This window comes from Rhinopithecus bieti, unplaced genomic scaffold (assembly GCF_001698545.2).
Source record: "Rhinopithecus bieti isolate Rb0 unplaced genomic scaffold, ASM169854v2 scaffold_61117, whole genome shotgun sequence".
Classification (NCBI taxonomy): Eukaryota; Metazoa; Chordata; class Mammalia; order Primates; family Cercopithecidae; genus Rhinopithecus; species Rhinopithecus bieti.
The window spans coordinates 3,655,993-3,669,655 of NW_016824934.1; the positions used below are offsets into that span (position 1 = coordinate 3,655,993).

The 13,663-nt window shown below is 45.5% G+C and overlaps 1 protein-coding gene across 1 annotated transcript in view; it reads right to left on the reverse strand.

Annotated features, from left to right (window-relative positions):
- The window catches only part of ATP6V1E2 (ATPase H+ transporting V1 subunit E2), a 13,833-nt gene extending 12,547 nt beyond the window's left edge, over nt 1-1,286 (reverse strand). The window contains exon 1 of the mRNA XM_017862697.1: nt 274-1,286. The gene's annotated coding sequence lies outside the window, so the exon portion shown is untranslated. The remainder of the gene's footprint in view (nt 1-273) is intronic.
- Between the last annotated feature and the right edge of the window lie 12,377 nt (nt 1,287-13,663).

Below are 13,663 nucleotides of genomic sequence, written 5' to 3' on the forward strand. Positions count from 1 at the left end.
AAGAAAAAAATAAAATAAATAAATAAATGAAAAAAAAAAACACCCTGCATTTTTGTAACTATAGCAAAAGTATTTTCTCTGCCTAAATAAGACAAGTCAAGTGTGTGTGTGTGTGTGTGTGTGTGTGTGTGTGTGTGTGTTTTAAGGCTCCCTGGGTAACCCTGATGCTGACCAGCTTTAGGAACCACTGTCAATGAAAGCAGAGAGAGTACAAGGTCCACGAAGCTTCAGGTTACGTGTATATAGGAAGAAATACACTAGGTGAAGCCTTACCAGTCTCCTGCCAGGGGCCTGCCTTTGCTCTGGTGCTGGGAGTCTGCACACAGAATGTGGAACTTGGAGTGCACGCTGGAACCTGGCACTGTTGATTCCGTCTTCACACAGATGACCCCTACAGTCTGACCAGGCAGCTTGAATCCAAACAGCCAGGCTGTCACTGGGGAAGGCTGGCCAAGTTTGCCAAGAGGAGGCCAAAAGGGATTTCCTTGGCACCTGGGGCCATGACCAGGGTTATCCTTGCACACTCAGAATCTCAGTTAAGTTGGCACATGGTAGCCTTTAGCTCTGGGGTGGGCTCACCTTAACAGGTACGCATGGGGACCCAGGCAGCCAGTTTGCTAATTTACTCACGAAAAGTACAGCTGTCATGTTGGTGGATCATGGCCTCCTTTCCTTCTATGTGAGTTGCACGTGAAGCCAAATCTGAAGGTTGTTGAATAAGAAACCAGCACAAGCAAAATTCACCAGATGGTCTTCAAGAGAGCCACACCCACAACAGGGGATGCTGTGTTCCAGCTCATGAGGGAGGACATCCTCTTCATGCCCAGATAGGGCCTAATGGGCATCGCCAGCTTCCACAGCGTCGGCGTGGGCTCTGCAGTCAGACTGCTAGAATTCAGATCCTGATTCTGCACTTATCATTTGTATGACTTTGGCAAGGCAGTATACCCCTCAAGGCCTCAGTTTCCTCATCTGTATAATAAAAATAATAGCAGCCACATCATTGGATTATCGTAAGGATTAAATGAAAGAAGTGAGATGTTTAGCACAATGCTAGGTGTGGTTAATCCTCATGTCTGGTAGTTATTATCATCATCATGACCACTACTACTATTATTATCCTCGTCTCCTCTGATTTAGGCCTCACTCTTCATCACAGTTGTTCTGTGTGTATAGGATACCTATGAATGATTAGGTTTCCACTCACTAAAATGGAAACATATTCTAGTCTTGCCTCTTTGTAACAAACTTAGCAGCCCTGCCTGGAGTTAGTGACCGTCCTCTCCACAACACTTCATGGTACCTTTGCCCACAGTCTCAGGTGGCCAGCCATATCCTTTGTGATGGTGGGGGAAGTTCCTGAATTCCAGGGGATGAGGTGGAAGTCATCTCACAGTCTGTCACACATCTTTGCGCCTGAATCTGCAGTCCTGAGTTCTCGTGTCCCCTCCCTGCACCCCCACTTCTAAATAGCTCATTAGTGCTGGGACATGAAGGCAGCTGCAGGGTGGGGCAGAGTTAAAAAGCAGGGATTGAGCAAGTGCCTCTGCAGGAACACGTGTGCCTATGTAATGTGTCTGGCAGATGTAACTTCCGGTCTGTCTGGGATAGAGATTATGAGCCCACATGGGCTTGTGACTTAAGCAAAACAACAAAACAAACCAAGAAATGTGAAACACACATGTCTGTTCTTGCACGAGGGCTCAGATACTTCTACACCGCTGAAGCAGGCGGATACTGCAAGTGGCACCCACTCTGCCTGTGCTGGGGACAGCAGAAAGGGCCCTCCAAGCCAGACTTGGCTCTCGTGAACGCTTCACTACTGGGGCCTCCCCCTAAACACAGCCTCAGTCCCACTTAACAGCTTTGGCTTATGCTGCTGTCTTGGCTATGTTTCCCTCCACTTAATAAATCCTATCCATATATTCAGGCCCAGTTTAAGCCCCACCACTCCTTGATCTCTGGACTCCTCCTCCAAATGACAGCATGGTCTGTTTTCCAGCTACAATTCAGAGCTGGATTCAGTGTTTGTTTTTCCAGTTATTTTTGCTTTTGCTTCCTTTAGGAAACTTCTTTGAAAATGAGAATCTCCTTCCCTAGCAGGGACTGAGTGCAGACACATGCTCCTTTAACATGGATTGATTTGATTAAAGTCTTGGGGATGGGAGGATTTTTTTTTTTTTTTTTTTTTTTTGCTTTTAAAATTGTGAAATACAAAATGCAGTCAGAGAAGTACATAAAACAGCAATGTCTGGCTTAATGAGTATTACAAGGCAAATATCCTTTAACCACCATCCAGATCAAGAGAACATTGCCGGCATCCCAGAAGCCTCTCCATGTGACCTTTGGGAAGCAGACATTTCCAAACTGGTGATTGTATATTTGTGGGCGTGGGAAAAGTCTTTATTTCATTTTTAGAAATGGTTCTCACCATTATGCTGAGGCTGATATCAAATTCTTGGGCTCAAGCAATCCTCCCACCTCGGCCTCCCAAAGTGCTGGGATTATGGCCATGGGCTACTTTGCCTGGCCTGGGAAGGATCTTTAGAGGAAGTGTGAGCTGGGAAATCTCTTCTCGGGCCCATGCCTGCACGAGCTTGGGAGCATCTTGGGGAAGTGCCAAATCCACAGCACCATGAGATGGAGGAGGCAACCACAGGGAGTGCTTGGTGATGAGATGGAGGAGGCAACCGCAGGGAGTGCTTGGTGGGCAAAATGTGTCTGTCAACCTGGAGCCCTGCTCAGACCCTGAAGCAACTGCTCTTCATTCCAGCTGGGATTTGTAAGCAAATCTGAGGTCAGATGTGTCTGGGTTGTGCTTCCTACCCCTAGACAAAAGGGAAGCAGGACCAAGTGTGGGCCTCCAGACACTTAGAGATTGCAGACTGAGGAAGGAGGAGAAGGGGCTTTCCAGTGCTTGGAGCACAGGGCAACTTACAGGGCCCAGGAAGTGGGTGAGAAAATGTAGAGGAGTAATGACTCCTTTGGGGGATTTTAAATATTGAGTATGTGGGAAGCGGGGCATCCCCTCTTCTGTTTTTCTTTCTTTTATTATTTATTTATTTATTTATTTTTGAGACAGAGTCTCACTCTGTCGCCCAGACTGGAGTGCAGTGGTGCGATCTTGGCTCACTGCAACCTCTGCCTCCTGGGTTCAAGTGATTCTCCTGCCTCAGCCTCCCGAGTATCTGGGACTACCGGCGCGTACCACCACGCCTGGCTAATTTTTTGTACTTTTAGTAGAGGCGGAGTTTCACCGTGCTAGCCAGGATGATTCGATCATCTGACCTCGTGATCCACTCACCTCAGCCTCCCCAAGTGCTGGGATTACAGGTGTGAGCCACTGTGCCCAGCCCTGTCTTTCAAAAAGTATTTTTTGGCTGGGTGAGGTAGCTCATGCCTGTAATTCCAACATTTTGGGAGGCAGAGGTAGAGGATTGCTTGAGCTCAGGAGTTCAAGACCAGCCTGGGCATCATAGTGGGACCCCCCCCATCTCTACAACTGTTTTTTTTTTTTAAACTAGCCAGGAATGATGGTGTGTGCCTAGCTACTTGGGAGGCTGTCCTAGCTACTTGGGAGGCTTAAGTGGGAGGATTGCTTGAGAGGTCGAGGCTGCAGTGAGTTAGGATTGTGCCTACTGCACTCCAACCTGGGCAACAGAGTGAGATCCTATCTCAAAAAAAAAAAAGTACTTACTGAACACCTACTATGTGTCAAGCACTGGGCAGACACCAGAGATAGAGCAGAGAACACGACAGACACCAGCTGTGCCTCCCAAGCCCATGAGGAATGGGGGAGAGGAACCGTGGGCAGGTAACACACTAAAGTAGGGTGTTTAGGAACTGACATTTCCAAGAAAGCCGAGAATGAAGGAATCCCATCCCTAAGCCTTCCTTCCAAGCTCATCATAGGCTCTTTTATAATGTATTGGGTTTTTTTTTTTTTTCTTTACTTCTGCTAAAACAAAACAAAACAGGGCCAGGCATAGAGGCTCACGCCTATAATCCTAGCACTTTGGGAGGCCGAGGCAGGCAGATCAGGAGTGACCTCAGATTTGAGGTCAGGAGTTCAAGACCAGCCTGGCCATATGGCAAAACCCCATCTCTACTAAAAATACAAAAATTAGCTGGGCGTGGTGGTGGGCCGCTGTAGTCCCAGCTACTTAGGAGGCTGAGGTAGGAGAATCGCTTGAACTCAGGAAGCGGAGGTTGCAGTGAACCAAGATTGCACCATTGCACTCCAGCCTGGGTGACAGACCGAGACTCTGTCTCAAAATAAATAAATAAATAAATAAGAGGATAATGGCAGAACGTGCAGGTTTGTTACATAGGATATATGTGCCATGGTGGTCTGCTGCACTTATTGACCCATCCTCTAAGTTTCCTCCCCTCACCCCCAACCCCCAAAAGGCCCTGGTGTGTGATGTTCCCCTCCCTGTGTCCATGTGTTCTCAATGTTCAACTCCCACTTATGAGTGAGAACATGCAGTGTTTGGTTTTCTATTCCTGCGTTACTTTGCTGAGGATGCTGGCTTCCAGCTTCATCCATGTCCCTGCAAAGGACATGATCTCATTCCTTTTTATGGCTGCAGAGTATTCCATGGTGTGTATGTACTACATTTTCTTTATCCAGTCTATCATTGATGGGCATTTGGGTTGGTTCCAAGTCTTTGCTTTATAAATAGTGCTGCAATAAACATATGTGTGCATGTGTCTTTATAGTAGAATGATTTATAATCTTTTGGGTATATACCCAGTAATTGGATTGCTGGGTCAAATGCTATTTCTGATTCTAGATCCTTGAGGAATTGCCACACTGTCTTCTTACAATGGTTGAACTAATTGACATTCCCACCAACAGCGTAAAAGTGTTCCTATTTCTCTACGGCCTCACCAGCATCTATTGTTTCCTGACTTTTTAATAATTGCCATTCTGACTGGCACGAGATGGTATCTCATTGTGGTTTTGATTTGCACTTCTTTGAAGATCAGTGATATTCAGCTTTTTTTCATATGTTCGTTGGCCAAGTAAATGTCTTCTTTTGAGAAATGTCTGTTCATATCCTTTCCCCACTTTTTGATGTTTTTTTTTTATTGTAAATATGTCTAAGTTCCTCGTAAATTGTGGATATTAGACATTTGTCAGATGAGTAGATTGCAAAAATTTTCTCCCATTCTGTAGGTTGCCTGTTCACTCTGATGATAGTTTCTTTTGCTGTGCAGAAGCTCTTTAGTTTAATTAGATCCCATTTGTGAATTTTGGCTTTTGTTGCAATTGCTTTTGGCATTTTTGTCATGAAGTCTTTGCCCATTCTTACGTCCTAAATTGTATTGCCTAGGTTTCTTCTAGGGTTTTTATGGTTTGGGGTTTTACATTTAAGTCTTTAATCCATCTCAAGTTAATTTTTACATAAGGTGTAAGGAAAGAGTTCAGTTTCAGTTTTCTGCATATGGCTAGTCAGTTTTCCCAGCATCACTTACTGAATAGGAGATCCTTTCCCCATTGCTTGTTTTTGTCAGGTTTTTCAAAGATCAGATGGTTGTAGATGTGCGATGTTATTTCTGAGGTCTCTGCTCCATTGCCCTATATGTCTGTTTTGGTACCAGTACCATGCTGTTTTGGTTACTGTAGTCTTGTAGTATAGTTTGAAGTCAGTTAGCATGATACCTCCAGCTTGGTTCTTTTTGTTGAGGATTGTCTTGGCTATATGGGGTCTTCTTTGATTCCATATGAAATTTAAAATAGTTTTTTTTTAATTCTGTGAAGAATGTCAATGGTAGTTTAATGGGAATGCATTGAATCTATAAATTACTTTGGGCAGTATGGCTATTTTCATGATATTAGTTCTTCCTATCCATGAGGATGGAATGTTTTTCCATTTGTTTGTGTCCTCTCTTATTTCCTTGAGCAGTGGTTTGTAGTTCTCCTTGAAGAGGTCCTTCACATCCCTTGTTAGTTGTGTTCCTAGGTATTTTACTCTCTTTGTAGCGATTGTGAATGGGAGTTCATTCTTGATTTGGCTCTCTGCTTGACTATTGTTGGTGTAATGGAATGCTTGTGATTTTTGCACAATGATTTTGTATCTTGAGACTCTGCTGAAGTTGCTTATCAGTTCAAGAAGATTTTGGGCTGNTTCTTTGATTCCATATGAAATTTAAAATAGTTTTTTTTTTAATTCTGTGAAGAATGTCAATGGTAGTTTAATGGGAATGCATTGAATCTATAAATTACTTTGGGCAGTATGGCTATTTTCATGATATTAGTTCTTCCTATCCATGAGGATGGAATGTTTTCCATTTGTTTGTGTCCTCTCTTATTTCCTTGAGCAGTGGTTTGTAGTTCTCCTTGAAGAGGTCCTTCACATCCCTTGTTAGCTGTGTTCCTAGGTATTTTATTCTCTTTGTAGCGATTGTGAATGGGAGTTCATTCATGATTTGGCTCTCTGCTTGCCTATTGTTGGTGTAAAGGAATACTTGTGATTTTTGCACATTGATTTTGTATCCTGAGACTCTGCTGAAGTTGCTTATCAGTTCAAGAAGATTTTGGGCTGAGATGATGGAGTTTTGTAAATATAAAATCATGTCATCTGCAAACAGAGGCAACTTGACTTCCTCTCTTCCTATTTGAATACCCTTTATAATGTATTGTTGACCTGAAGATGTTTAAACAAGGTAGGGGATGGTTTGAGACCTTCCATGGGTAACAACAGAACACCAATAGGGAGGGAAGGAGATGAAGATAAATGAAAGAACATAAGGCAATTTAGGAAAACTCAGACAAGAAAATGAGGTTTCAGGGCACATCAATGTAGTACCTTAACTTGGAGGCAAGTCACCTGGAAAATGTAGAAAGTTGTATTATTTATTAAGGAGAATTTATCCAAATAAATAAAAATCAATCACATCTTTATGGAGATCCAACTTCAAGCAATGCCTTGTGGTTTCAGAGAGGGCCCTGGTTTAAAATAGCAGAAACGTATCTGGCACTCAAAATGGGATGGGATAAGGGGCAGGAAAGGACACAGCCGGAGTGACTGCAGACTTCAGCTGAGGGAGCAGCCCTGTGGGCAAGGTGCCAGTCAGGGAGGGAGTAGTAATGATGGGTACTGAGAGATGGACTGTCATCATAAGCAGAAAGAAAGTAAGACATTCTGGATGGGGAGAACACTGCGGGCAAAGGCCTGCTGGTGGAGAGCGGTCTGAGGTCTGGGTGTGGAGAGCAGGTGGGTTTGGCAGTAGCCAAGAGACTTGCAGAGGACAATGTCTAGAAAGACACTGGGGTGCGGCTGGGGAAGGGTGGAAATGTCTGCCTGAGAGTTGGGGCATTACGCAAAAGAGCCCGTCAAAGGCTTCTTAGCATGGCTGTACCTTCGCCAAACCTGGGCTCAGGAAGATCAGCCTGGGGGTGGTGGGGGCAGGAGTCTTGGACTCTATGCCAAAAGCCAGAGGGAGCCTGTACACAGTGAGGGCCAGGACACAAGACAAGGCATCGTGAGTAGAAGGAAGAGATGTGGCCCATGGGCTGTTGGGTGTCAGGTCTGAGGATTTGGCCTCCGGCCACACAGAACAGAGCAGCTCAGCTTGGGGTGAGGGTGTGAGAAAGCAGGGACAGGCACTCTGCCCCCTTGCGAGCAAGCTTGGGAGAGAAGACAAGGGCGAGAGAGTTCATTTGCTCTGGAAGTAACAGGAGACACCTGGAGAGGAAATCAGAAGGGCCTGAAAAGCTTCATCTCTGCTTCAGTCGCTGACAAGGGGCCACATAGAGTTTTGTTCCAAGAACTCCACTCACACTGGCAAAGCAGGCTTTGGTCAGGACTGGAGAAAGCTAATGCCTACAGGCAGGGGAAGAAACCTTTCTCCCAAAATAATTTACATGAAGAATTCACAACCGAATTTCTCCTTCTAAAATATCTGCAGACAGGTTACTTCAAAGCAGTCAGATTCTCCCCAAGAATCATTTGCTTCAAAGCTGCATATCTAGAAGTTTCCAGTGGCAGTTTCTCCAAAAAGAAAAGCCCTTCATTTCCATCCCCGTCTAAAGGGGCAAGTACTTCCCTGATCTGCTGCCTTAGAAAATGTGGACTAGGATGTCATAAGATCTGATTTTTTAGAGAAGTTGGAAATCCTATTTTAAAAGTGAAACCTATCTTTTTTGTTCTATTGTGGTAAAATGTACATAACAAATTTTGCCATTTAACCATTTTTAAGTGTACATTATTTATTATTATTATTATTTTGAGACAGAGTTTCACTCTTGTTGCCCAGGCTGGAGTGCGGTGGTGCGATCTCCGCTCACTACAACCTCCACCTCCTGGGCTCAAGTAATTCTTGTGCCTCAACCTCCCGAGTAGCTGGGACTACAGGCGTGCATCACCACGCCTGCCTAATTATGTATTTTTAGTAGAGACGGGTTTTCACCATGTTGGCCAGACTGGTCTCGAACTCCTGACCACCAGTGATCCACCTGCCTCAGCCTCCCAAAGTGCTGGGATTACAGGTGTGAGCCACCACACCCTGCCTTTTTAAGTGTACATTTATGTAGCATTAAGAATATTCACATGGTTTTGCAACTATCACCACCATCCATCTCCAGAACTTTTTCATCTTCCCAAATTTAAACTGTGTATCCATTAAACACTAATCCCACATACTCTTCCCCAAGTAACTGTTGGCAACTACCATTCTACTTCCTGTCTCTATGAATTTGACTACTCCAGGTACCTCATATAAATAGAATCATAATATTTGTCCTTCCTTGGCTGACTTATTTCACATAGTATGATGTCTTCAGGATTCCCCATATTGTAACACTGGTCAGAATTTCCTTCCTTTTTGTGGCTGAATATTTTCATTGTGTGTATATACCACATTTTGTCTACTCATCCATTCATAGAGACTTGGGTTGCTCTCCCTTCTTGGCCATTGTGAATAATGCTGCTATGAACATGGGTATATAAATATCTGTTCAAAGACCTGCTTTCACTTCTTTGGGGTATATGCCTAGAAGTGGAATTGCTGGATCACATAGTAGTTCTAAGCTCAGTGTTTTGAGGAACGTCCACACCCTTTTCCCCAGCAGCCGCACTATTTTACAGTTCACAGCAATGCACATGGGTTCCAATGTTTCCACAACTTTGCCAATACTTGCTGTTTTCTGGTTTTGTTTTTGTTTTTTTCTTTCTTTTGTGTCTTGGCTCTGTTGCCCAGGTTGGAGTGTAGTGGCATGATCATAGCTCACTGCAGCCTCAAACTCCTGGCTCAAGCAATCTTCCCACTTCAGCCTCCTGAGTAGCTGGGACTACAGGTGCACACCACCATGTCCGACTAATTTTTTTTTTTTTGAGACGGAGTCTCGCTTTGTCGCCCAGGCTGGAGTGAAGTGGCACGATCTTGGCTCACTGCAAGCTCCGCCTCCCAGATCCACACCATTCTCCTGCCTCAGCCTCCCGAGTAGCTGGGACTACAGGCGCCTGCCACCATGCCCGGCTAATTTTTTGTATTTTTAGTAGAGACGGGGTTTCACCGTGTTAGCCAGGATGGTCGTGATCTCCTGACCTTGTGATCCACCCACCTTGGCCTCCCAAAGTGCTGGGATTACAGGTGTGAGCCACCGCGCCTGGTCTTGGGTTTGTTGTTGTTGTTGTTGTTGTTTTGAATAATAGCCATCCTAATGGATATGAAATTACCCATTGTGGTACCATTGTGGTTTTGATTTGCATTTCCCTAATGATAAGTGATACTAAGCGTCTTTTCATGTGCTTATTGGCCATTTGCTTATCTTCTTTGGAAACTGTCTACTCAAGTTCTTTGCCCATTTTTAAAATCAGGTTGTTTGTTTTTTTGTTGTTGTTGAGTTATAGAGGTTCCATCCCTCTGTGGTCCTGAGCACTCACCTCCAGCCACAAGCCAGTGCACTCAGTCAGCAGAGACCTCCATTGGAGTGTCTCCAGGTGTGGACCATGACCCTCTGGTGGACTGTGAAATCATTTAGTAGGTCATCACTGAATAAAAAGAAATGAAACCAAATGGAATAAAAAATCCAGAATTCATTATAGGTGGTAAGGTTAAGTATTGTTATATCAAACCTTTTGTTATATGTATAGATATATGTGCACACACACACAAACAATATATGTATGTGAATGTATTCCAGTTTCACAATGAAAAATGTATTTGTTACTGCAATTTGCAGGACAAGATTTTTGAGAAACACTGCACTACAAGTTAAATAAATTCACCCTTCTTAGAAAGCAGTGAAGCAACCATCTGTTGTTACTTAAGACGATCTTGGAGGGTCTCATGTACCCACTCAATCCACTTGTCAAAGTATTCACCCCCCGAAATAGCCCTCTTTGAAGGTGGGAACAGGGTGGTGGCAGTGATCTGAGAGTCTGACTGCATGGCATATAAGCAGTCTATATGGCTAATAGTGGGCATGCCCCATGTGCTGTGTAGACACGGGGCATCACAGGATGGTGACTCCTCCGGGGCAGGACTCCCTTCTCCCACTTCATGAGGGTGGAAACCAGGCTGACCCTGGAACAGGAGGTCTCCCTCTGCCTTGGAGGCTCCATGGGCAGCATCTTGGTGTCATAAGATGCATCCGGGACTGGGCATCAGAGGCTCAGACCCCAGTCCTGATGCCACTCACAGGCTGGGCAATCTGGATAAAGGCTGACAATCTGCTTGAATTCACCTAGAGACACAAAACTACTTCTGTAAAACCAGGATGTTGATGAGGAGTCCTGTTGCCCTCACGGTGGAGCTGAGAAGGCCAAATAGTGGAAGAAGCAAATAAGCTTTGTAAAGTGAGGGAGAAATATCAGATGCTGTCATTTACAAATCACCACTTCCCTGCCCATGGGCTCCCAGAGCTCCTCATTCTGCCCTTCCTTGAACCATACTCCTAGAGCTGCCTATGGAGAAGTTGACCCAGGCTGGAGGTCAGAGCCCCAGGAAGCCTCCAGAGGGGCCGAGGCTAGGTATGAAGTCAGCAAGGAACCCTGGGAAATAGCCCTTCAAAGGCAGCTGGCTGCCCAGGCCTCTAACCTGGAAGTCGTGGGTAGGGATAGCCCCAAGAGGGAGGGCAGGAACACCAGAAGCAGTTTCTACTAGTCCTCAGCCTCGAGTTACACATTCAGATGCCCAACACTGCTTTGATACTGACTTGATTCTCACCATGACAAGTCCTGGCTAGCCTCACGTTTGCTGTTAGACACAGCTCAACCTAATGCAGGGAAGGTACTGGTTTGCAAGGAAGAGACTGTACCCATTCAATGCTGTCCCTCACCATGCCTGGGGGCTTCCTCGGTGATCTTCTTGGGAAGAGGACTATTTCTGACCCACTCTGCACTCATCTCAACACTGCCCACAGAGTCTAGTACATCGCAGTAGCTTAATAATAATGATTTGACTGGGTGTGGTGGCTCATGCCTGTAATCCCAGTGCTTTGGAAGGCCAAGGCAGGAGGATTGCTTGAGGCCAGGAGTTTGAGACCAGCCTGGGAAATGTAGTAAGACCCCATCTCTACAAAAAATTTTTAAAATGAGCTAGGCATGGTGGTGTGCACCTATGGTCTCAGCTACTCAGGAGGCTGAGGCGGGAGGATCACTAGAGCCCAGGCGTTTGAGGCTGCAGTGAGCCGTGATTGTGCCACTGCACTCCAGCCGGGGCAACAGAGTGACACCTGTCTTTAATAATGATGATGATGATAATAATAATAATTTATTGAACCCATGGATGAATGGGTGGGTGGTGAGGAAGTAGTCTCCCCAGTAGACTCTCAACAATCTTAGGAATTTGCAACCTTCTTTGAGTTGAAGGAGAGAGGGGTACAAAGATGATGAACGTGAGGGTGATGCAGTGGCCTGATCAGGGCTTTCAGGGAGCTCAGGGCAGGAAATGTTTTTAAACCAGAAAGAAATTATTTCAGTATATTTATAACCTGTCCTCTTACATTGTTGCAAAGGGGGTTGGAGGATATCCCTGACTTTATGGCATCTGCTGGAAATTCCCACCTTTAATTGAAGGTCTCAGGATCACTCAGTTCAGGCCACAGCTGCACCTCTCCAGAATGCAGCTCGGTCTCCTACCACCTACATACAGAACCCTCTCCTCTTCCAGCCCCAGGATTCCCTGGTCCCTACAGCATGTGAGAGATCAGGGTGGCTCCAGGAGAGAAGCACTGGGCTGAACAGAAGCCAAGAAGAGGTTCAGGTCTGTGCACAGTAACGGGATGGTGCTGGTGGGTGGGGTGGTCATGCCCCCAATTCTGCCACTATCTCAGGGTAGGTCAGGCAATCCAACTTTCAGGAACCAAGAACCATCACCCTCCTGCCTTCTCTAATACTCATTTCAGAGGTCAAACAGTTTGTCATTTAGGTCTTCAAACACAAAGATTCTCATTATTACCTGCTTTCTCTGGCCACCTGCCCTGCACTCTCCCCAAGTGTTATTATATATGATACAATTATCAGTATGGTTGGATTTAAGTCTTTTATCTTGCTATTTATTTTCCATTTTAACCAGCTATTCTTTCTTCCTTTTTTTCCTCTTTTCCTGATGTATCAGTTTGTTCTCACATGGCTAATAAAGACATACCCAGGACTGGGTAATATATAAAGGAAAGAGGTTTAATTGACTCACAGTTCAGCATGCCTGGGGAGGCCTTACAATCATGGCAGAAAGCAAAGGGGAAGCAAGACACGTCTTACATGGCAGAAGGCAAGAGAAAGCTTGTACAGGGAACTCCCCTTTGTAAAACCATCAGATTTCGCGAGACTTATTCACTAGCACAAGAACAGCACAGGAAAGACCCGAGCCCATGTTTCAATTACTTCCTACCGGGCCCCTCCCATGGCACATGGGAACTATGGGAGCTACAATTCAAGATGAGATTTGGGTGAGGACACAGCCAAACCATATTACCTGACTTTTTTTTCTCTTGGTTGGTGGATACATTTTTTGAAATTGAGGTGAATTTAAAGTTTTCAGTGGCATTTATTACATTCACAAAGTTGTACAACTATTGCCTCTATCTAGTTTCAAAACACTTTTATCGAGGCGGAGCAAGATGGCCAAATAGGAACAGCTCCAGTCTCCAGCTCCCAGCGCAAGCGACACAGAAGACAGGTGATTTCTGCATTTTCAACTGAGGTACTGGGTTCATCTCACTAGGGAGTGCTGGACAATCAGTGCTGGTCAGCTGCTGCAGCCCGACCAGCGAGAGCTGAAGCAGGGCAAAGCATTGCCTCACCTGGGAAGCGCAAGGGGAAGAGAATCCCTTTTCTAGCCAGGGGAACTAAGACACACAACACCTGGAAAATTGGGTAACTCCCACCCCAATACTGCACTCTACCAAGGGTCTTAGCAAACGGGCACACCAGGAGATTGTATCCCACACCTGGCCGGGAGGGTCCCACGCTCACCCACGAAGCCTCCCTCATTGCTAGCACAGCAGTCTGCGATCTAACTGCAAGGCCGCAGCGAGGCTGGGGGAGGGGCACCCGCCATTGCTGAGGCTTAAGTAGGTAAACAAAGCCGCTGGGAAGCTCAAACTGGGTGGAGCTCACAGCAGCTCAAGGAGCCCTGCCTGTCTCTGTAGACTTCACCTCTGGGGACAGGGCACAGCTAATCAACAACAACAACAACAACAACAACAAAA